General features: G+C 48.3%; 2 long non-coding RNA genes across 2 annotated transcripts in view; both read right to left on the bottom strand.

Annotated features, from left to right (window-relative positions):
* LOC125128304 (uncharacterized) overlaps positions 1-24,802 on the bottom strand; it is a 194,907-nt gene that overhangs the window by 109,601 nt on the left and 60,504 nt on the right. The window contains exon 2 of the long non-coding RNA XR_007135199.1: positions 22,794-23,554. This is a non-coding gene — a long non-coding RNA (uncharacterized LOC125128304). The remainder of the gene's footprint in view (positions 1-22,793; positions 23,555-24,802) is intronic.
* On the bottom strand, positions 1,516-4,387 carry LOC125128305 (uncharacterized). Its single transcript, XR_007135200.1, has 2 exons — positions 4,319-4,387; positions 1,516-3,131 (listed from the first exon to the last, which is right to left on the bottom strand). It is a non-coding gene; the product is annotated as an uncharacterized LOC125128305 (long non-coding RNA).

The raw sequence follows: 24,802 nt of genomic DNA, 5'->3' as shown, positions 1-24,802 counted from the left end.
TGACAGGGCTGAATAAGAAACCTCTGAGAGCTTGATGTTAGTGAAGATATTCAATGGTGTACACAATAATTGCTACAGTGACCATGCCTGCCAAAGGAGGAAGGAATATTTTACAGGCCTGAACTTCCATCAGTGGCTTACTCTTGTGTGGACATTTATCCAGTGAACACAGAGCCTTTAGGGGTGAAGTGTTGCAATATGAACAGGCGAAGAAGCTGTCATCCAGTTCCGAAGAAGGCAGACCACAGCCTCAGGTGGAGGGGACTCAGGGGCTGTGCAGCTCCTCAGCAATGTAAGGACCAAGATTTAGTCTATTAAAAACCTCGGAGCAAGTGCAAAGGCAGGAACAGAGAGTTTTCTCCAGGTCAAACTCTAAAATCCAGAACCGACCAGATGACAAGGGCACAAGACACCCAGGAGAAATGAAGACTCTTAACTGAACCAGAGCAGAGACTATTATCTAAATGAGAAGAAATTACAAATTCGTAACAGAACCCAATATGATATTATTTGTTGTACTAAGCATGCTTGTATTCCCTGTAGGGTCAGCATTTCTGAATCTTTCTCATTACATCTTTCTCCACTCATCTCTATTAACCTCTTCGTTGAGACGACTCCTCCACACACTGCTGTTGACAAACATGGGGTTTGAGTGAGCCCTGACATCACTTCAGGACATTGTTCCCAGACCCAGCAGAGCCAGGGATGGGGCCTCCTGAGAGAAGCCACTTTAGCACGGTGGCTTTCTGTCTGAGAGCTCTCCATCACCCACTCACTGGGAGCCTGCTCACACAAGCGTGAGCGGGCCGACCGCGCTGATAACCACAGACAGCATCCCTCCCCCACGTCTCCCCTCCGCCCCCTGCCCCTCCATAGAGCCCCTTCCACCCCCACTGCTTGTCTCTGAAATCGCCACGTGGCCGTACCTGCTGGAGTAAACGCGTCGGCCCCCCGGGGATCAGATGAAGCCAGGGAGCCAGGAACAAGAGGCGAAACTTAAAGCACTGGATTTCCTTTGTTATAACCCAGACTATAAAAAGATTCATTCCTCTGAAATATCATCTCCAATAGCATCAGGCAGGGAAGGTCGAGGGCAGTTTGGAGTCTGTGTCTGAGACGGTGTCTGTGTGTGTCTGCATTTGAGGCTTTGTTCCTGCTGTTCTTCTAGGACGGTGGGACCTGTCTGCGCGCACCTTATCCAAGTTCCAACCCCCATGCTGGACCGTGCCTCTGAGCCAGAACCTCCAAGAATGACCGTATCTGTGATCTTTCTTGTCACTTCCCAGATCCAGAGTTACGTCTGGGCATAATTATCATCTGTTTCTAGAATTGGGATTGTTTTGATTATACCTGTAGCCATTCTGGCTGTAACTGTCTTGGTAAATGTTTCCTGCCATTGTGATTACACTTGACTATGGGAGTGATACTCAGAATATTTAAGGACTCGTCCAACACCAACCAGTCAGAACCAATGCCTGGCGTGAACAACTGGTATAGCCATGCCGAGGCGTTTCAGCAGGTCCATACACAATTTATTGAGGAGTCTCAGTTCGGTGATGAATGATCACAAAAGTGCTCCGCTTTCTCCATGGCTGCCTTCAGTCATGCTCTGTCAAAACCCTTCCCTGTCACCTAATGACATCCTGAGTGGAACCCGGCGCCCCCCAGTCAGTCTCAGTTATTGGAAGTCTGGTCCAGCCCACAGAGTACATTTGATTCAAACCTGGAGCAGACAGGCTGCGGGACTAGAAGAGAAGGGCCTCTCCCTCCCTCCCTTCTCTTCTCTCATCTCTTGTCGGGAGGGCAGATGGGAAAGACGGCTGGGGTCCTCTCACAGGACTGGTCAGCTGTGGCGGTGGAGGCAGGGGTCCCTGATTTTGCTCTGGCTCCATCTGGTTTCATTAGTCGCTGGTGGTGGCTGGAACATGTGTTGGGTAGGTTTGCCTGCAGCTTCCTTGGGTGTGTGACCAGTGTCAGCACAGCTCTCTCTGTCACCAAGGACAGGTCCCTTTGGCCCCAGCAGGAGTCCATAGCCCAACGCTCCTCCAAGGGCATCACAGAAGGCCGCCCCGTGGCTCCTGCACCCCAGTCTCCATGCTCCTTCTCAGGGAGCCACAGGAGCCATTGAGGTCTTCTTTCCTGGCCTCAAAAGACCCAAAAGCCACCGCCCCAGTCCCATCCTCACCCTCAAAGGCATTCGCCCAAGGTCCCTTCTTTGAACACACTGATTTCAAAAACCTCCAGTGGACAAGCAGGCATCAGCCCCTGTGGTCAGGTAGACCCCGACACTCAAAGGGTTACATTCTCCCAAGACCCCTCTTACTTCCTCTGCAGCCTCCACCCCTGATGACCAGGACGCCAGTGTCTCTAGCCACCCCATCGAGAAGTCTCACATGGTTCTGGGGGAGGGAGTGGACAGCAGAAGGGAAGCCTTCTTGCCACACACTCTGCACTGCGGTCAGCTTGAGCAAGGGCTCCTCTCTCCCTACCCATCTTCTCTCATGGAAAAGGAAGCCATGGGCAGAGGGTCAGGCAAGAGTGCTGACAGCCAGGATCAGGGTCTGCGGCAGATGTCTGGCCCCTGCCACTGGCAAACTCCGCCTTTAGAGTGCAGGGCACCCAGACCTCTTCCTCAACTGTGGACTGAGCTGGCAATTCAGGGGCAACAGGGAAAACTCCGATCCCCATCCACTTCCCGTGGCGGCCTCTGTTCCTCTGTCTGGACCGCTTCTGAGAGTTGCGTCTGCTGCTTGTTGCTGGTTCCAGCTCCACCTATGATCGCAAATCTGGATTCTGTCTCAGTCATCACACCACATGTTGATGAGCATGTCTGTCTGTCTGTTTATGAATGAGGGGCTCTCTTCACACCTGCAACCATGGCTCAGGACCCGCCCTTGACCATGTTTCTGAGACAGCATTTCTGTGCCCGGGTCTGCACCGAGCCTGACTGGGGGACTCCATCTCTGCAGCACCTTCTTGGGTCTGTGACTCAGTATCTGAGCCTATGTTTTGTGCTTCACAGACAGTGTCCCTGTGTCTAGGCTCAAATAGCTCTGACTCTCAGCTGTTGTCTTTGCCATGTTGGCTGTCTGTGCTGTGGCAGTGGCCAGGCTGTGAGGCTGATAGGTTTTCTAGAGGGAAGAACAGTGTGGGAGATTACACATGTGAGTATCTGTGCAAGGCCAACTCCATTTCCCCACAGTTTAGGGTTCCAAGGCATTTCTCTGTCCTGCCACTTTTGTTTAAATTGTTATTTCCTCAATACAATTTTTTTTTCTACTATACAGCATGGTGTCCCAGTTACACATACATGCATACATTCTATTTTCTCACATTATCATGCTCCACTATAAAGGACTAAACAGAGTTCCCAGTGCTACACAGCAGGATCTTATTACTAATCCATTCCAAAGGCAATAATTTGGAATCTTTTAAACTCCAAGCTCCCAATCCACCCCCACTCCCTCTCCCTCCCCCTGGGAACCACAAGTCTATTCTCCAAGTCCATGATTTTCTTTTCTGTGGAAAGGTTCCTTTGTGCTGTATGTTAGATTCCAGTTATAAGTGATATAATATGGTTTGTGTCTTTCTCTTTCTGACCTACTTCACTTAGTATGAGAATCTCTAGTTCCATCCATGTTGCTGCAAATGGCATTATGTCATTCTTTTTTATGGCTGAGTAGTATTCCATTGTGTATACATACCACATCTTCCAAATCCAATCATCTGTCGGTGGACATTTGGGTTGTTTCCATGTCTTGGCTATTGTGAATAGTGCTGCAATGAACATGCAGGTGCATGTGTCTTTTTTAAGGCAAGTTTTGTCCGGATATATGCCCAAGAGTGGGATTGCTGGGTCATATGGTAGTTCTATGTATGGCTTTCTAAGGTACCTCCATACTGTTCTCCATAGCGGTTGTACCAGCTTACATTCCCACCAACAGTGCAGGAGGGTTCCCTTTTCTCCACACCCCCTCCAGCATTTGTTATTTGTGGACTTATTAATGATGGCTATTCTGACTGGTGTGAGATGGTATCTCATGGTAGTTTTGATTTGCATTTCTCTAATAATCAGTGATGTTGAGCATTCTTTCCCATGTGGCTCATAGCATAACTACTTGGCATTGCCTCAGCCACCTTTTCAATCTCTACTCTCCCCTCCACCATCTCCCCTACCCACCGGCCAAATCAAAACTGGACACACTGGTTAGACACTAAGATCAGAATAAGGTCTTGGTCCTTTGCCAGCCCCAGGTAATTTCCAAAGGCCTCTTGGATTGCCCATCACCAACCCACAGATGGCCCTCTCCCCACCTACCTCTGGAAGAAGGAGCGGTCCAAGAGAAACACTGGCTTAAAACTTGGTGAGTTCCCATCATGGCGCAGTGGTTAATGAATCCAACTAGGAACCATGAGGTTGTGGGTTCGATCCCTGGCCTTGCTCAGTGGGTTAAGCATCCGGCATTTCCGTGAGCTGTGGTGTAGGTTGCAGACACGGCTCAGATCCCGCGTTGCTGTGGCTCTGGGGTAGGCCGGTGCTATGGCTCCAATTAGACCCCTAGCCTGGGAATCTCCATATGCCACGGAAGCGGCATTAGAAAAGGCAAAAAGACAAAAAAAAAAGTTATTTCAGCTAATAAAAAAAATGAAGAAGGAAAAATTTAAAAATATATAAAAAAATATTAAAAAAAAAACTTGGTTTGGTTTCATACTAACCTCCCTGAGCCACAGAGCCTGGTGGGTTGTTGTGAGGCCTGGGGAAGATATGTAGTAAAGCAGACAGCCCAGTGTTGATGTATGAGTGCTGGATAAGTCCGAATTCCTGCACTCCACAGGGCTGCCTCTGGGAGAAACGGAGTTTAGGGGAATCTATCTGCTTTATCCTGATGGATGCTGCCCCGTAACCCAGGTGAGCAGAGGTGCTTCTGACAGCACAGGTATTTCTACACATGAAACATCATCATATGTCATGGCATTCAAGGGCCCCACAATCTAGCCTATATTGTCTTTTTTTTTTTTTTTTTTGTCTTCCTAAGTTCCCATCTGCTCTGGGAAAAAAGGAAAAAAAAAAAAAAGCTCAGGCTATAGCTAGGCAATTTTTTTCTATTACTGAAGAGATTAGGCATATGATTCATGGATCCTCTCAATCATTTCAGCCAAAGCCAGGAATAGAGGTGGGATTAACTAGGAAAGCTCTGTAGAGGACACACTTGTTTAATGATGTGATAAAATACACAGGAGACCCATGAGGTTTTTGAGAATGCCATACCCTTAGAAACACTGCCAGCTTACACTGAAAGGGACAGAGACAAGATGAAATAAAGACATCAGAGCCCCCCCAAACTTTATAGGCAGGAAACAGGCTGATAAAACCACACAGCTGCAAATATGTGCTACCCTCCAAGCAAAAGGAAAAATGACTGCAAGGTAAGAGCCACAGACCAAAGTGTGTATGGACACAGAGAACTGAGCCTTGGGCCACAAATTTAATTCCCAGGTCTTGAAACCTGGTGGAATTTACCTGGCTGGATTCTGAAATTGCTTTGGACCAATGATTCCTTTCTTCTTTCCATTTACTCCCTTTTTGGAATGAGAATACCTATAACTATTACCTCCTTCCTATCTCACCACTGTATTAGATAACATGTTTTCTAATTTCACAGGTCCACGGATAGAGGAGAATTTTGCCCTATCATATCCAGAGTGTCACCCATACCGGATTTAGATCATGAAATTTGGGACTTTCAAATTGATGATACTTAAATGATACTTGGGACTTGACACTATAAGGGTTGAGACTTTGGGGATGCTGGGATGAGGTGAATGAATTTCAAATGAGGAATGGATGTGAATATTTAGGGTCCAGAAAACAGACTGTAGTGGGCTAAATAATGATCCGCAAAGATATCAGGCCCTATTTCATGGAGCTTGTGCTACCTTATATAGAAAAACGGTCTTTGTAGATGTAATTAAGAATCTTGAGATGGGAATACGATCCTAGATCATCCAGGTGAGTCCTAGATGTGATCACAGTGTCCTTGTAAGGACACAAAGGAATGTCCATGTGAGTATGAGCTGGAGCACGGAAAGATTCGAAGACGCTGGCCTGGACAATGACAGGGATGTAGCCACAAGCCAAAGAATGCTGGCAGCCATTAGGAGCTGGAAGGGACAAGGAACTGATGCTCCGGTAGATCCTCTGAAGGGAGCAAGGCTTGGCCAACACCTTAATTTCAGCCCTGTGATCTGATTTCAAACTTTTAGTCACCAGACCTGTGAGAGAATGAATTTCTATTGTTTAAAGCCATCCTGTGTGTGGTAATTTGTTAGAGCAGCCACAGGAAGGCTTCTTCTAGCAAAACAACCTTCTCCCTTTCATCCCAGGTGGCCAGAGGACCCAAGCTGGGCAGTCAGAGATTCCATTTCCCAGCCACATAATTGACGGAGGCATGGGCATGTGCCTCAAGCTGGGCCAGTCAGTGGCTTTCTCTGAGAGGTTTTTCTCAGTAGATCTGGGGGAGAAAATCTCTCTTCTCTCTGTGTGTGAGGTTATAGGGATCTAAGCTGGAGTTATCTGCATCCTTGGTTCCACCGCATGGGAACTACTAGCTTGAGAGATAAAACTCCCACACAGAAGGAAACAGGGAAGAGAGAAGACCAGTACAGAGGAGAGAGTTCTGAGGCTGGCTCAAGTCCTGTCTACTCTGAGTTCAACACAGGCACCATTACATCCCTTCTCTTTCATTCAAGCAACTCATCTGGGGTTCTGACACATGTAACCAATAATCCTGATGTATTGTGCCACCGTCCTAATCCAACCTTATATCATGCTACCCTCTACCTATACTCTTTGTACCTCCTAAGTCAATCTCAAATTAGTTCAGTGGAGCAAGCCTTTACTAAGCATCAAATTCACAGAGGATTTTGAGTACAGGGAGGAAGCATCAAATTCACAGAGGATTTTGAGTACAGGGAGGAAGGAGAAAAAGTTCCTTCAGACAAAGGGCATTTAACATGAGTCTTTCAGAATGGATGCGATCTGGCAGACAGGGTGAAGAGGTAACAACATGTGTAATGATTCAAGAATAGGAGCGTTGACTGGAGAGTCCAGCTTGATCGGTGACTGCAGTGATGACAGACAGGAGGAGAAGCTGATATGCAGAAGGTCTGGTCTTTCCCGTGCAAATGCTTAGACTCCACTCTGGAGATTATGGGAAGTCATTAAAGAGGTTAAGCAAATGCGGGAAGCCTCAGAATAGATGTTTCAAAGAGATGCTTGCATGACGATGAAAGTAGGGAGACCAGGCAAGAGATGATGTTGGTCTGAGCCAGCACAGTGGCAGGATAGGCTGAGGGAGGAATCAGAACTCAGATCCCAGCATGGAGCCACCCCCGCTATTATGGACTGATGTTCTGCCCTCTGGGACCAGTCTCATTCCCACCCACCTCCATAATTTTGCCCACATCCCTCACCTGTAATACCCTCCCTTCTTTCCTGCCTTTACTAAGCCCTCCCTATCTTTCAAGGCTAACTTCAGGAGCAGCCTTTTCTGACCCCTGTACCTCTTCCAGCTACCCTCCTCTGAACCCAGATCCTTCGACTACAACATTTAGGTCCTAAAGATGTCCTGGTTTCCCTTCCCAATCTGGGATTCCATGAAGGCTCTGGGTGTGGGTGCATTGCATGTGCTGGGGGCTTATGTATAGATGCATATGTTTGAATAGAGGCACAAGTTTACGGATGCCTTCTTGTAAGTTCTTGGTGGGTGGAGGTCCTGTCAGTGTCCCCTGGGAACCCACCGCATATGCACACCCTAAAGGTACTCTGCCAACACTTGTCAATATGTGGGATCTGAAATGATTCTGCTCCAACAGCCCTAGGCATCTCAGTCCTTTGGGTGGGTACAGACCATGTGGACACAGAAAGGGACAGTGATAGGCGGCAGGTCACACAGTGCATCAGTGACCAGTCAGGTGGGGGTAAAAGGGAGCCCTCTGATCCACTAGCGGAGAAGGTGATTTCTCCCATCTATCTCTCTTGTCTCTAACTGCATGGACCAAAGGGAAAGCTTTAGAAAAATTAGGTCACTATAAGTAGATTTTTCCCTCTTCTTTCACTGCTCTTCTTTTTTTTTTTTTTTTTTAAGAACAGGTAATATGACCCTTCCTTTCCTTTAGTTTATAGAGATTTTATTCCTAAATGAATTATGAATAATTAAAACTCCACTCCATTTGTTCTATATTGTTGTTAATTGAAAAAATTAAAGATGCATGTGCTGCGATAGCTTGGTGGCCCTGAGAGAAGCTGGTGGACAGCTCAGGGGGAGATGTGCCAGCATCTCTCAGGCCTGCTGCCAGCGCTACCTGGAGTGGGGCATCTGGTCGACTGCTGAGAGCACTCCCCTTGCTTGTCCTCACCACGTCCCACCAAGCACACAGAGGTACAACGTCATTTCTCTCTTTATCCACACTTCTCTTTGCCTATGTAAAAGCCATGAGGTGGAAGGACTTTATTTATCATTCAAAGTGTGGGGAAGCTGCACTCATTTCTCTTGAGTGGCTTTCAGAGTGATCCAGACCCCAGGTGACCTGCTGGGTGTGGGATGTGACATCTTCCAAGGACACTGTATAAAGTCTGAAGTCTGATGGTCAGACTAGTCACACGGCCCACCCCTACCACCACAGCTGACAGGTACAGACTCAGAGCTGAACAAAGCAAGGTCAACGTCTGTCCTGGGACCTGGGCCAGGTGTGCACTAAGCCAGCTTGGTAGGCTTCACCCCTTCTACTCCGAAGTTCTCTCTGTCTCTGTCTGCTAAAGGCTCGTCAGGCTGGCCCCCACCCCCATCCCCACTGCCTGCTTAGCTCACAGCTGGTGCTCAGAAAATGGGTTTTTTGGTTTTGTTTTTGCTTTTTTAGGGCCGCACCTGGAAGTTTCCAGGTTAGGGGTTGAATCGGAGCTACAGCTGCCTGCCTACACCACAGACACAGCAATGCTGGATCCAAGCCACATCTGTGACCTACACCATAGCTCACAGCAATGCCAGCTCCTTTACCCACTGAGCGGGGGTGAGGGATTGAACCCACATCCTTGTGGATACTAGTCAGGTTCATAACCTGTTGGGCCACAACAGGAATTCCCAGAAAGTGTTTGTTGATTGAATGAGTCCTGTCTACGGACTGGGCTAATGCTTGCAAAGCCAGAAGCAAAGTTAAGCCTTGTATCAGGCAGGATATGCTAACTATTTTGACAAACAACCCCAAATCCCAGTGGCTTAACACAATAAATACTTGTTTCTCATGACCCCTCAAGCAGCATTGCTCTCCTGGTGGCTCTCCTCAAGCAGCAACTCATAGATCCAGAGCCCCTCCTTCAAGGATCCTATCCCACTCCCCACAAGATCTTTGGAGTGTTTGTTCTCCACTCAGCGGTAGATGAAGAAAGAAAGTGGTGGACCCCCTGCCATGCCTTGCCATCATCCCTGCCCTCTCCTCCTGGTGAGAAGCTCCTGGACAAACTCCAGGGACACTTTTCTCCAGGTCTTCCCCACCTGGTCTATTTAACATAAGCTCTTGCAATATCTGGTCTCCTTAGAGTCCTTTAATCTCCCAGAAAAGGGAGCCCTCCTATACTATTGGAGGGAATGCAAGTTGGTGGAGCCACTATAGAAAACAGTATGGCAGTTCCTCAAAAAACTAAAAATAGTGTTGCCATATGATCCAGCAATCCCACTTCTGGGCATACATGTAGACGAAATTATAATTTGAAAAAATATATGAACCCCAATGTTCATAGCAGCACTGTTCATAATAGCCAAGACATGAAAACAACCTAAATATTCATCAGCAGATGAATGAATAAAGATGTGGTACATAGACAATGGAATACTATTCAGCCATAAAAAATGAAGTAATGCCATTTGCAGCAACATGGATAGACCAAGAGAGTCTCATACTAAGTGAAGTAAGTCAGAAAGAGAAAGACAAAGAGCATATGATATCACTTATACATGGAATCTAAAATATGACACAAATGCACTATCTGTAAAACAGAAACAAGGAGTTCCCATTGTGGCTAGTATATATGAGGATGCAGGTTCGATCCCTGGCCTCACTCAGTGGGTTAAGGATCCGGCATTGCCGTGAGCTGTGGTATAGGTCACAGATGAGACTCGGATCTGGCGTTGCTGTGGCTGTGGCGTAGGCCAGCAGCTGTAGCTCGATGTGACCTCTAGCCTGGGAACTTCCATATTCTGCAGGTACAGCCCTAAAAAGCCAAAAAAAAAAAAAAAGAAAAGAAAAGAAAGAAACAGACTTCACAGAGATAGAAAACAGACCTGTGGTTGCTGAGGGACGGGGGTTGGGGAGGGGTAGAGTGGGAGTTTGGGATTAGCAGATGCAAACTAGTAATATACAGAACGGATAAACAACGAGGTCCTACTGTATCGCACAGGGAACTATATCCCGTGCCCTGTGATAAACTGTAACAGAAAAGAATTTTAAAAGAATGTATATGTATACAACTGGATCATTTTGCTGTACAGCAGAAATTAATGCAACATTGCAAATCAACTATATTTCAATAACATGTTTTTAAAAAATTGATCTCCCATTGTTTCAGGCCCACTCTGAAGAGGGCTTCTGCTCGCTCCACCTTAATACGCTTCCCTTCACAGGAGATGAGCTACTGCAGTCTAAGACCCCAGGCTACAAGGAGAGAAACCGGCTGGGGTTCCAGTCTTCTTGGCTGGTGCCCCTGTACCTGGTGGGCAGAGTCTCCCACCACCACAGCCAGGCTGAAGCATCACTGCCCAGGGGGCGACCCCTTCCCAGGCAGGCACGTAACAGGTGAGGCTGGTTGCCCGGGGCCGTTGCCCAATTGGAGTTTGGTTTCCCTTTAGGCAGTGCTGTGGGAGCAGGCGGCTTCTCTTCCAGGAAGCTGGGGAGAGCACCTTCTAACGAGTCGCTTTCCTCCTTGGTTGGCGAGCACCGCTGGCCAAAGTTGCGCCTTGCTGTGAGCTCTGCTTTCTGCCTTTCCCTCCCCCACCTTTAATGTCCCCCTAATCCAATTTCCTTGGCGATAAATAAATAAATAAAAGTGTTTTCGTAGAATACAAACCTACTCACTGCAAGGGGCCCGGGTGGCACATAAACTATGAAAGATTCGCTCTCTTCATTAAAGCAGCCAGTCCTTCATCTCCACGCTTTCTTCTTCCCCACAGTCTGCCTTGATCACACGGAAGTGAAACCACAGCCCCCTCTCCCTTGGGGAGCTCGCTCCCAGGGGGACACATACTAATAAACCTCAGCATTAGTGGCTCTCACAGGCATCCGGTCTCAAAAGCATTAGAATCTGCCTGGGGCTGGAAGAAAAACAGGGAGACCTAAAGGACAGAAGGGTGGTCCAGACAGCCTCCCCCTGGAGTGTGGTTTTCTCCGTGTCTCAGCAGCCCAGAAAGTCACCTTCGAGGTGTTCCATGGTGAGCATGGCACCCTATAAAGGGAGCGGGAACCAGCACCCTCTAACCACTGGAATCCGTCAGACCCTGGGCCCTCGGCTCCCTGCACCTGCTCCCAGTGAGCATCCATGTGGCCCAGCAACACTGCTGTGAGCAGTGTTCTACACGGACCCCGCCCCCAGTGTTACCACCATACACTCCCGTACCTCTCACCCCATCAGAGGGAGGGACCTGCTGCACCCCCTGGCTCTCAGACTGGCAGTGCCACCACCCACTGCCAGGCTGACTCATGGCTGCGTGCCACCGCTCAAAAGGCAACCCCCTTCAGAACAGCACTGGGAGTGTGTCCCATCTCCTTCAGGGGACGGAGCCCTACTTTTGTGCCTTTTCAAGGCCATGTGGAGAGACAAGAAGGGGTTAGGGGAATCACTGTACCACTCGGTGACAACCCACCAAGCCTGGTTCAGCAAGGCTGAATCTGAATGACCTGAGTTTTTCATGCACATACATATGGAGCAGCAGTTTTCTTACTGGTTTGACTCAATCAAGCACCCACTGATGAGTACATATAGTACCCCCAGCCCTGCTAAGAACAGTGAGCTGCGGATAGAAATGAAGATAAGGCCCTCCCCTCCAAGCGCTCAGGCCACCTGAGTCACCCAGACACACACCTGAAAAATGAGATGAAATGAGAGCAGTTTAAGGCCAAATGAGACTGTTTAAGCAAGGCTGAAAGTAAAATTACAACCAGAGCTACTATTCTCAGGTCCCCTCTATGCCTCAAAGATCTTTAATCTTCACAACAACTTATTGAAATGGGTATTATTATTAGCCTCGGTTCACAATGAGAAGACTCATGCTTAGAGAGGTTAAGTGATTTTCCTGAGGTCACACAGCCAGTAAATGTGAGATGAAATTTAAACTCCACTCTATTGATTCCAAAGCCTGCACTTCTACCCACTGCGCAATCCCAGAGGACACATACCAGTGAAGAGAAGATACTGAGGCAGCGCTCAGCCCAACATAAAGAAGACGCTGCTTAGAGCCCAGGGATGGGAGAGGCTGCATCGAGTAAACGAGCCGCCTGCCCACGAGAGGTGCATAGGCCCAAGGCAAGTGAAAGAAAAATCTGGGCCTGAAAGGAGGCTGGGTGAATACAGCAGATGGGAGATGCTATAACTGTTAGGGAAGTGGGACCTGAAAGAGCTAGGATTTAAGTAGAAAGATCAAGAAGGTGGTACATGTGACTCAGGGATGGGGGTCACAGGTGTGTCTGGAGGTAGTAAGTAAAGCTGATTGGCTGAAGCAAAACGCCTGTGTTGGTCAACTCTCCCCTTGCAATGTGCAAAGCCTAGCAAGGCACTGGGGTTGGGCTCAGGGGACCCATCACTAGAAGTGGCCAGGAAGATTTGAAGTGGTGGGAAAGGTGGGGAAAAATGAGTGCCACATTCTCAGCAGAGGCACAGCACAAAGAGAGAAAACTGACTGTCTGCCTTCGAGAGCCAAGAGCCAGCCATCTGCATCCAGACACGAGCGATCAAGCCAGCACCAGGTCAGAAACTGAAAGCAAGAGCCAGCCTGGGGGTCCATGGACGTGCTTCTAGCTGCATCATCGATGTCACCCGTGGCCCTCCTGCAGCCACATGGGTTAAAGGTTCAGGGGGTTGAGGGCAAACAGTGCTGGGCGTGGTGGCCTCGCTTCTACCCAGTGGGGCTGGTCTCATAGCCCCCGGGAACAGACGTACCCCAGAGGCGCTCCCCACCCACGGTGCCGCAAAGCCCTCGGAGGATGAATAGAGAATCAGCCCCTGAGACCAGAACACCCGGTTCAGTCCAGAGCACGGTGACATGGCGCCTGTCCCAGAACAGTCACCTGGGCAGAGACAAGGAAATTGCAGACCTGAATCTGCTCTTTGCCATTTTCTGGAAAATGGCTTCACTGGTTTCGCTTGTTTTTAAAAAAGGGGGAAAGGAAAGGAAGGAATATGGGCCAATTCTGAGGGCTAATTGCCTTTGCTCTCAACTAGAGCCCATGATTTTTCCAGCAAACACGCTCTCCTGTCGCTGTGCTGCCAGACCCATTCTCCGTTTCCAATCAGCCCTGAAAATAGCCCTTGATAGAGATAATAGGAAGAACAAAGAGAAATTTAGAGGAGCAGAGAGAGGAAAGGAAAGTCATGCCTAACTGGCAGCCCTGTGGTTGTTTTCATAAAGAACCCTTCAGTTAGTCCCTGATTTGTCTCCAAACAGCGAGGTGTTCAATAAATCCCAGGAAACAGACTTGGACCAAGGCCAAGGGCTCTTTGACTTTTTTAGGTCATAGACTCCTTTGAGATTCTGGAAAAGCATGGACCCCATCTCTCACCAGGAAAATGCACATAAACACACATCCCATGTATTAATTCAGAGGATCACAGATGTAACAGCAAGCTCCAACCACAGACCTTACACAGACCCTGCTTAAGAATTCATGACATGGGCAATCTCTCTTTTTTTTTTTTTTTGCCTTTTCTAGGGCTGCTCCCGTGGCATATGGAGGTTCCCAGGCTAGGAGTCTAATGGGAGCTGTAGCCACGGGCCTATGCCAGAGCCACAGCAACATGGGATCCGAGCCGCATCTGCAACCTACACCACAGCTCAGGGCAATGCCGGATCCTTAACCCACTGAGCAAAGCCAGGGATCGAACCCGCAACATCATGGTTCCTAGTCGGATTTGTTAACCACTGTGCCGTGACGGGAACTCCCGGCAATCTCTTTTTTAAAGGCTCTCTCGCTCGCTCGCTCTCTCTCTCTCTCTCTCATTCTCTCTTTCTTTCTCCCGGCAATCTCTTTTTTAAAGGCTCTCTCGCTCTCGCTCTCGCTCTCTCGCTCTCTCGCTCTTTCTTTCTCTCTCTCTCTTTCTCTCGCCAAGTGTATGTATGTGCTTAGAAGGAAAAGGTTCAGCTATGTCTCCCATAGTCTATGGGATTTTTTTAAACTTTGTTCAGTTTGAAATGTTGGAAGACTTTCTGCAAATAAGTGAGTTCGAAGGTCCAAAAATGGGGGTGATTCTGTGCAAGCCATTCTCAACCAAAGACATGAGGGAGTCAACACAGGGGCCTGGGGTCCTCCGCTGAGGCCTCAGCGAGAATGAGTGTATCACCTAAAAAGCTAATAGTGGCCACGGGTTATGGAGGGGCTGTGGGAGCCCGGAGAGCCTCGCCTCAGGCCTATGGAGAATGACCAATGCCAGAGCTTCCCAAACTTTACTGTGGATCCACATCCCATGGAAGTCTTGTTAAAATGCAGATTCTGATTCAGAATCAGATGGGACAGAGAGCTGCGCATCCAACAGCAGCAGGTGATGCTGATGCTGCTTTGAGTAACAAGCATCTATGCAATGACTTCTTCTTGGCTCAAGCTCTAGCAAAGACCTTGAATGTATGCTCTGGAAGATGGAGCACTGGCAGGAAGCCCCAGGACATAAATGTCTCCTGAACTGAGTGTGATGCTACTCCATGGCAAGAGTGCCCACGTAACCAAGGACTGGGCCTTCCTCCCAGGCTAGCCAGTGATAACAAATGGGGGGCTGGTGCCTCATTTACCTCTGCATCCACAGCCCCACCAGCCCAGAGCCATGTATACAGTAGGCATCCTTAAGTGAGTGATCGAGAGCTCCAGAAACCGGTGCAAGCAGTTCTCTAGCAGGGTGGGAGGTGAGGCCCACAGTCCCAGATCTCTGGGAGGTGAAAGGAAGGCTGAGGGACCATTTGTGCTCGGAGATCTGGACTGTGGTGCATAATGCTGGCCAAAGAGTATTTATCAAGCACCAGCTGTGTGATCAATTCCATGCTGTGTCCAGGAGTCGGGGCAGAAGAGGGGCTGAGGGCTAAGAAGGAACTAGAATATCAAAGGGAGAAGGACTCTTAGAAATCTCAGAGTCCAATCCCATCATTGTACAGAAGGGGACACTGAGGCCCAGAAAGACTTGTTCAAGACCAAACAGCTGGTTGACAGCTGGGCCAGGACAAGAAGCCGATCTTCTGACTCTCTGCCCATCTCCACCTTGCCCCAGGGTCTGGCAAAAGCCCAGCAGGCTTCCTCTCTGAACTCACAGGTCCTCCTGGGCAGCCCTCTGCCTCAGGCCTGCCCTGCAGGAGTCCCCCACTCAGCCTGTCATGGGCCCAGGCACATGCAGGTGTCGGGGAGCATCTGTGATTCCACCCACGAGGGACAAAGGGAGGCTTACCTGGGAGCAGTGCTAACTCGGGCCTCTCCCAACACATCACAGACTGTCAGCCTAATAGGCCTGCGCTGAGCGCCTGGGGGAAAGTCAGTTCCAATCAGGCCGTGCTCTGTGGCCGGGAGATAAACATAGGGCGAAGGCAGGAGATCTGGCCTCTGCAGGAAGCCTGCCTGGCCCTCCTGCTCTCTGATACAAGCTCATGCTCAGAGAAAGGGGGAATAAAAACTGGATTTTTCCCATTGCCAGCAATGGGTGCCCCCCCCAACTCTTTTTGTCCACAAACACCATTAAAAAGATACTGCAGGTCCCTTGAGATCCTGAGTTGCAGGGGCTCAGAGCATCAGTGAATCTTTAGCTAATGAAGCCCAGCCTCAAACTCCTGGCCTCCAATCTAAGGTAACAGCCTCTGAGTAAATCAGGCAGGTTCCTTCTGGCAACAGACTGCACTCCCAGATCCCTGCTGTTCCCAGGTCACAGACTAACATTTGAAAGCATCATCTGAGTTCCCGTCATGGCACAGCGGAAACTAATCTGACTAGGAACTGTGAGGTTGTCGGTTCGATCCCTGGCCTCGCTCAGTGGGTTAAGGATCTGGCATTGTTGCGACTGTGGCGTAGGCTGGCAGCCGTAGCTCCAGTTCGACCTCTAGCCTGGGAATCTCCATTTGCCATAGGTGCAGCCCTAAAAAGGCAAAAGACAAAACAATAAAATAAAATAAAAGCATCATCTGAAAGATTATGTGGGCCGTGCCATGACTGAGAGCCATGTCCCTAAGAAGTGACTCAAATTAATTACACAAAGTAAGCACCTGCCATGTGCTGCTCTGCACCTACTGTGTGCTTCTCTGCACCTACCGTGTGCTGCTCTGTACTGTCTGCATTTTCAGGGCTGAGGCAGTTTGTCTGAGTGGGTCTTACCTCATGTAAAATGAAACCAAAGCTTCTGGGTTCCATATTCTGCATTCAAAACACATGGCAGGGATTTGGGGGTGATGTGGCCACATTTAAAGGCAAGGGCCTTCAACAGCCTTTCAGAAAACAGACAAGAACCATCTAGAACTCTTCAGTTTGCCCCTCCCCCTGGAAACCATCCTCCCCACCTCCTTTGCTCCCAACTTTGAGACCCTGAAAAGAAAGAAACATCCAGCCCACAGTTCACAGAATCACACCTCCCTGCCCCCTTCCCGAGGTGCACACAGGAGGGGCAAGTTCCCCTCTGAGTCCTCCAGAAGTTCGGCTTCCTCCAATGTGAGTACCTATTGCCTAAGACTGATGAAAAAACCACAGATCATGCAGGTAAAGTCCTCAGCACAGGGCTGGCACAGAGTAGGGCCTCAATAAATGGCAGCTCTATGGCCACAGTCCTGATGGAGGGAGTCGAAGGTGGACTCAAGCCCCCAAGAGCCACCCTTGTTTCTGGACTCTACCATCCCCCAAAATGGCCCACTGGAACAGGATCTGTCACCGGACCACCCTGCGGTAGGAGACCTCGAGACAGGGCCTGAGTGATGCCACTGGGCCACAGAGGCTGCTGGGGTGTGTGGTGCTGTCTGGTTTGGTAATGCACAACAGAAAATTACCTTGTCAATCACCTCCGAGGGAGGGGGGTCTGGCAGAAGCTTAAGACTTTATTGGTGCTGCCACTGTCTTTGGTACAGACTATTTTCAGCATAAATAATGTGCACTCTGTTACACTGTCGAAACTGACAGATGAGCATTCTTGAGGCACCCATAGACCACTCATTCAACTGGGGAAATGTTAAGAAATGTTAGATGAGCTTCTCCCAACCATGGTACAAAAAGCTGCCTCATACTATGTGCCACGGTCACAGATCTTGAGGACAGGGGCCTCTGCCAGTTGCCCTCTGTCATAAGTGCCCTGGCTTCTGAGCTCTGCAGCCAGGATTCAGACTCAATTCCGGTGGGTGCATCTTAGTTGAAGACTTGGCAGGGGTAACTGAGTCCAGGGGAGCCCATCTCAGGGAAGCATTTGCAAAGAGTATGTTATAGGTCAGAGGTAAGTGGGCCATCAAGGACCGGATCAGAAGGAAGAAAAGAAGTACCAGACCATGCCTGCATGTAAAAAAAGAGGGAAGTGACAGAGTGGGAGGGGAGAAGAAGTTAGGTCCAGAAGGCTCCACAAGAACTCTTCCTTATGGAGTGAAGGACCTCAAAGCTTATTGGAGCCCAGAGATCCAGCCCAGGGAAAGGTGGGGGAGATAAAACCCCAGTCATCTCATAAGTTCCAGAGATGCAGAAAATCCTAACAGGAGGAGGTTCCGAGGAGGCCAGGACACAAGGAGAGATGGTGGGGGGGGGGCGGCAGAAGGAGCGAGGGAGTTCACCGAGAGAAAGTTGCTGCCCAGGTTGTTACTGGGCGTACTGCTGGCCTCCTATGAGTGGATACAGCCTTGCTCCCAGCCCTGGACAGTCACCAGTCTCCTTCTGTTCACCATCAAGAGCTATGGAGGGTCCCAGATTTCATCCTCTTGCAAGCTCACAAGTTAGCCCCAGTTTTATGGGCAGAAGATAAGAGACTCTTGGGCCAGAAATAAAGCTCTTTATTCCCCCACGGTCCTGCAAGCAGCATGAGCATCGCATTTGCACTGGTGCCTCTTGTCCAGCCCAGTCCCCTGGGGACAACGAAGAGGGGCCCTCACTGATCTGCATGCACAGTGGGTTTGCTTCAGAGCTGATGGAAGCCATGCTTAGGAAACCTGAACCTTTTAAAATGGGTGTAAACCCAGCTGACTTTTGTCCTGGAGGGAGACATTGTATTTACTGGACAGTAAAAATACCTGCTCCCTGCTCCTTAGCCCAGAGAGAGACACCATCTGCTTCTTCCAAGGCTGTTTGCCATACACAAAGATCCCAGGAGACAGAGTCTAGAACAAAGGCCATCAGTGCCTCTGCTCACAAGACTTGCAGAGCTGCAAGAAACCCACAGAGAATTGTCTCGTAACACTCACAAAGCACAGAGAAGGAGAGTCGCACCCTCTCGTGACAGCTCCCGCCCCATCCCTGGGGAGAGCACAGGATGGAGCGGGCAGGGATGCTTCCAGAAGGGAAAGTCCTTGAGCCTGAACTTGAGAGCTGGCAGCGACGACCTCATGCTACAGGGCAGCTTGTTCTGAAGAGCGCCTCCTAATTCCACTCTAAAACACGGCTCTGCAAGCGTACAGAGAAGCAAGGAACCACGCCTGAGCAAACAGAATTCCTCCCAGGAAGAAGATGCTCTGGGTTTTGTTTTTTTTAGGATTGTCTGGAATCTGAGTCCCTTTTGAGGCCATTCTCTGGCCACTGAAGGAGCACCCCTTGCAGGTCCCAATCCCCTTCGGCTCTGTCTGTGGCACAGGGCACTCCCACCCGCCAGGAACTGTGTTCTCCAGAGTTACCCACACACACAGCCCCTTGGGGTCCCCTGGGTCCTGCCCTCCTGCACTGAGGCAGTCAGAGGGGAAGGGGGCCTGCAAAGGTGCCTGTCTCATCACAACAGGTGAGTGGTGAGAAACTCAGAATTGGGTCAGCTGGCTTATCTTCCATCCTCACTGAGACGGTTTATTCATGAACCTTGCATGCAGAAGGAAGGCAGGTCAGATGGCCACTTCGGTGACTTCTCAGAGCACGTTGCCTTTTCCTGTGGGGGCCCGCCCAGCAGCCAGGGCCACTCAGGGTCACTTTCCTGAATTAGAAGTCACGGCCCCTCATGCCACCCACCCTTCCACGGAGAATTTAGAGCAGGGGTTCAGGGTCCACGCCCAGGATTCCTTGTCTGAACAGCCCCTTCCTGGGAGCTCTCTAGAGCTTTCCACAAACCCCCAATCTCCTGTTCCTCTCTCCAGGATCTCTTAAACAAATGTTACATAATCAATTATTGCATTGGCCTATTTAATTGATTTATATGCACTTTTAAAAGCTTTACACTGCACAAGAAACACATCTATCATAATCCTTGATTGAATTGGAGAAAGGAGAAGGGAGAGAAAGGGAATTAAAATTTATTGAGCATTTATTATGTGCCAGGTAATACACACAGTGCTCTACATATATTACTGAGTTTAATCTCACAAACACCCTGTAAAGTGGGGCGTCCTTTCCTACTGAGTAGATGAGGAAACTGAGACCTACAGAGGTTAAAGGACTTGCCCCCAGTTACAAAGCATCTGCTGGAAGAAGCAGGATTCAACTGTGGCTCTGATTCCAAGCCAATATCTACTTCAGGATTTAAGTATCGAGTGTTTCTATAAAAAGTCATGAATAAGGAATATACCCCTTAGTGCAGCATTGTTTCATGGAGGAAATAAGAGCCAATGTGCATTGTTCCCCTGAACCCCATCGTTAACTACAACTGAAGTTACCCGTGTGTGTCATTTCACACTATCAGGTAACGGGGGGAGGGGGAGGGATGAGGAAGCGGGTGCCCAGGGATAAGGTAACAGTGTTCACAAAGCCTCAGAGTTTTCTCTCTGAACATTAACATTTTTTAGAAAATTCTAGCTATTAAAAAAAAAAAAAAAACTCTTCAACTATGTCTACTCAATGCCATTGTGAAAGATGATAGAGAACTTTCATTCATCCAACAAGGGTTTATAGGTGATAAGTCACTGTGTGTGGGCACAGAGACAGCAAAAAACCAGCTGCTCATAGTCCCTCAGAGCCCACATTCTAGAAGTTGCAGTGATGCTCAAAATCTGAAACAGCCAGTTAGACGCAGCCCTGAGAAGGCATGACAGACACAGGCGCCAGTGCTGGGCAGAGTCCAGAGGAGGGGACAGCTGATCTGAGACCTGAGTGACAAGAGAAGCCCTGTCCCTGCCCTTCATGATCCAAGACCAAAGTAAGACTTGGTCTCTTAGTCTGGGTTCTCCAGAGAAATGGAACCAATAGAATGAGGGAGATGAATGGATAGATAGCTAGATAGCTAGCAGGTAGACAGGCTAGCTAGCTAGATAGATAGATTATAAGGAGTTATAAGGAATTGCCTAATGAAGTTATGGAGGCTGAGACATCCCAAGAGCTTCAGATTTACAAGCTGGAGAACCAGAAAAGCCAATGGCATAAGTTCCAGTCTGAGTCTGAGTCTGAGTCTAGAGGCAGGAAAAGCCAATGTCGCAGTTCAAAGACAGTCAGGAAGGAAAGCATTCTTTGCTGTTCACAGGAAGGTCAGACGCCTTTTCCTTCTATTCAAACTTCCACTGATTGGACGAGGCCCACCCGCATGAGGGAGGGCAATCTGCTCTCCTCAGCCCATCACTTCAGAGGTTAATCTCATCCAAAACACCCTCACATGGCCAGAACACACCCCGAATAAAGTGTGACCAAATATCTAAGTACCCCACGGCCTATCAAGTTGACACATAAAATTCTTGGGAAAGAGTATACCCCTTTTACTTAGTAGAACCAACTGCTGCTGCATTCTTTGCTTTTGCGTCTGTTTTGTTGTTTTTCTCTGTCTTATTACCAGACCGCCTGCTGTCACTGCTGATGGTCATTGCCCCGCCCACAGAAGGACCTCATCTCACTTCTAACTCACTCTGGGTTTTAAAATGAGGGTGCTGCTCTAGTTGGAATTTAAGGACCCTGAATGAACCCACACACATGGAGGTAAAATGCTGGCAATATAGAGCAAATATTTTGTGACATGTCTTTTATCATCTCAAGGGAATTTTTTTTTTCTGTGTCTATTCTGATTCTGAGAGCTGTGATCTAGATAAGTTACCAGATAATAGGAACACATTTTTTTTTTTCTTTTAAGGGCCGCACCTGAGGCATAGGGGTCAAATCAGAGCTGTAGCTGCTGGCCTACACCACAGCCACGGCAACGGGGAATCCAAACCACCTCTGGGACATACACCACAGCTCACAGTAACACTGGATTCTTAACTCACTGAACAAGGTCAGGAATCAAACCCACATCCTCACAGACACTATGTCGCGTTCTTAACCTGCTGGGCCATAATGGGAACTCCTGAAGACCTTCTATATGAGGATGAGTCGAGCAAAATTGAAATAATAATTGAGGGCAACTCATGAGTAGGAACGTTTTCAAACTTCAGGGGCAATTTGGTATTCAGGAATTACAAAACACAACAAATATGAAAACAGGCAGCTAAACAGAACCAATCTTCCCAGCTTTTTTGTCTACTTAAATTGTCCTAGGGAGAATCATTTCCCCCAAAGCCAACAGAATGAATCGTCACTGTGACTTCCCAGGCAATGAGCTGGTCAGGTTCCACCGAAGAGTTTCCCAAAACAATGACTTTTATTTTTTAAAATGATCAGAACATTCAGTACTTCACACACACATACACAAAGTAGCACTCATTCTGCTTGGCACCATTTTATCAAGTGTGAGTGTCAAACATTTTATAGTTTCAAATTAACAACAAGGAGCTGTTAATTTTTGTGTTTGTTTGTTTAAAAGACCAGTGGAGATTTTTCTTTTTGCTTGTTTAAGCTTCATTTAATTCAAGATCCAATCTGCCCCTCTTTGATTGCATTTCCAAATCCTAAATAAAAGTGATAACTCTTTCTGCCAATTGTAACAAACTGCTAGTGCCAGTTATTGCTTTTTGAAAAAAAAAATTTTTTTAAAGGAAAAAAAAAAAAAAACACCTTTCAATACTTAGCCAGCAGCTTTATCCAAAAGGTGGGGGGGAGAAAACTCTGGCCTTTGAAAACCACCCCATATATTTGTAACAACCTCTTTACTGAGTTCATGTATCTTCTTTATTGTTCTTCATAAACAGGCTATTGGATCTCTAGCTCACAATGTGAAAAATGAAAGAATTTCCTCCCATCTATGCCTCTCTTATCTCATAATTGTTTTGTTCTGAGAGGTAGGGGAGACCCGTATAAATGTCTCTGCTATTTTATTTGTCCTCTCCAAGCCCATTCACACTTTTCTCCAGGGCTTTTGACTCCTGTTCTGTTTCAGCCTGAACCTCTATCTGCTTACTGTTCTCAGCATCAAACCTTACTAAAGTGTTTGAGATTTCATTTCAGAGGGTGAGGTAAAAGAGATAAGAGTCAAAGGCATTTGAAAAGCCACTTTCCAGCATGTCTGTGCTGGGTAGGTTGGAGGGATTGATGCTTAAGGAGCAGCTCACCTGTCATCACAAAGAACATCCTGGTTCAGGTTTACGATGTCCTCGTGTGGCGCCAGCATAGGGCCGCTCCTCTTCTCTGTTCTTTCCAGAAGGCCCTGCAGCTGTGCTTTCTGCTCCTGCTGCTGCAGCTTCGTAGGCCCCTCTGTCTCTCCGAGCTTCAGCCCGATCATCCTCCCCATAAAGCTGAGGTCCTCCCACATCAAGAATAGCCCTTGTCAGGCACTGGCAGGGCTGAGAGTCTGTAGAGTGGCTTGTTGGACAGAATTTTTCAATGCGATTAACTGTCCTGAAAATGTAGGAGATGCACATTCTGGGAAGAGGCCATGGAAAGAAGTCTGAAGGGGAAAAGACTGCTTATTAGACCTCAATTCTTCAGTAATATGCATCGGAGTGAGCATCTCAGATCCAAGTATTAGAGCGGTTCCATGTAAAGAAAATCATGAACACTCATTAGTCAGCCGTGGCTGTGACATGGCTATGTAACAAATAATCCCCAGATCTCAGTGGCTTACAGCAGACATATCTTTCTTTTTACTCTTGGGTCCACAGGTTGGCTGAACTCAGCTGGGCTTGGCTTGGGTCTGTTCCATGTGTCTCTCTATCATGGAACCATGGCTCATCCAGGGTATACAGATCTCATGGTGAAGGGAGGAGCATCAGAGAGCAAATGCAAACATTCAAGGCCTGGACACATCCTCGCTTCTTCACACTGGTTACATGGCCATGCTCGAGGTGAGTGAGGCAAATACATATGCACCATCCTGAAGAGGAAGAGAGAGGGCATACTGAGTAAAAATCTATCCCAAATACAGACATACATGCACACATGCATGCACACACACACACACATACACACACACACACACAGTCAGAGAGAATTGCGAGAATAGCTTTTCAGGAAGGCCCCAAGTCCTGGAAAATAGGAATTGCCTGCTCTTCCTACTGGCTCAGGCTGGTAGGGACAGCTCCACAAAGACATTTCAAAATCATCTTCGAATGTGGGAATGAAAGCAAATTTAAATGCCATCTAGTCCTACATCTTCATTCGGGGAAGTTTTTAGTAACAGACCCCGTGATGGGAGATCACTTCCTTCAAAGCAACCACTCTAAGTACAAGAAGTGAGTCTTCTCCTTTTGCAGCATGGCAATGACTCAGACATCAGCGTCCAGCTCTTAGGTAACCCCTAAGCCTTCCCTTTTCCAAATGAATAGCCTTGAGTTTCTTTCCCATAAAGCCCATGGTTTCAAGTCACAGTTTCCTCAGGCACATGCCATTTTGTTAATGCATTCCTTATGTCAGGAGCCCAGAACTAAGCCCACAGCTACAGACCCGCAACATCTGTGTAAGCTGAGTGGGGTGATCCTCTTTCCATTTCTGAGCAAGAATCACCAGAGAGTGACCAGTCATAACTCTTACTCAGGTTGAGCTGAGAATCACCTAGAGTCAAGACAGTCAAGTGTATTGCTAAACCATTCATTGGTCACCTACTCATGAAGCACTGATAGTAGCACCTGGATCCTGCCAGATGCTGGGGACACAGTGGCAAAAAAAAAATGACACACATGGTCCTGCCTCTCGTGGAGGCTACTTGGAGAGACAGATAGGAATTAAGTAAAGAAACCGAAAAATAAGAAAATGGAAAACATTTATGAAAATAAAGAGTAGATGACAGGAGGGGGAAAGGGGTAAAGCTACATCAGATATGGTGGCCAGGGGAGCCCCCTACAAAGAGATGAATTCCTGAAGCCCCAGAAAAAGGCCGACAGGAAGAGGAGGAGCCCTTTCCTGTGGCAGGAAGCTGGCTGGGCAGGAGCCGGCCCTGTGGAAGGAAAGGACTGAGACGTGAAGGCAGCTGAAGGAAGGTCAGGTGGCAGCACCTGGTGAGTGGGGATGGGGGTACATGGAGCGGGTGGAGAGTCAGCAGGTCTGGCTGGCAGAGTTTCCTCTAAGCACAGCAGGAAGAATTGATGCACTTTAAGCAGGAAAGGGCATGATGTATCATGGGTCT

The sequence above is a fragment of the Phacochoerus africanus genome, chromosome 5 (assembly GCF_016906955.1).
Source record: "Phacochoerus africanus isolate WHEZ1 chromosome 5, ROS_Pafr_v1, whole genome shotgun sequence".
Taxonomy (NCBI): domain Eukaryota; kingdom Metazoa; phylum Chordata; class Mammalia; order Artiodactyla; family Suidae; genus Phacochoerus; species Phacochoerus africanus.
Note: the sequence above shows the minus strand (reverse complement) of the source record. Positions and strands in the feature narration are given on the sequence as shown.